Below are 203 nucleotides of genomic sequence, written 5' to 3'. Positions count from 1 at the left end.
ATGGCGCAGTAAAAGAGAGGGACAAAAGAGAGGAGGGGCAAGGAAAGGGAGGGAATGGAAGAAGAGAGTGCAGTGAGGAGGAGGTGAGGGAATGGAGGGGAAGAGAGGGACTGAAACAGGAGGGAAGGGAGAGGCAAGGTGAGGGGAATTCCAACAATGTTTCTTTTGAACTTCTGACTAAATGCTGCAGCCATGAGATGGAC

Source organism: Chiloscyllium plagiosum, chromosome 41, assembly GCF_004010195.1.
Source record: "Chiloscyllium plagiosum isolate BGI_BamShark_2017 chromosome 41, ASM401019v2, whole genome shotgun sequence".
In the NCBI taxonomy this organism is placed as follows: Eukaryota; Metazoa; Chordata; class Chondrichthyes; order Orectolobiformes; family Hemiscylliidae; genus Chiloscyllium; species Chiloscyllium plagiosum.
Note: the sequence above shows the minus strand (reverse complement) of the source record.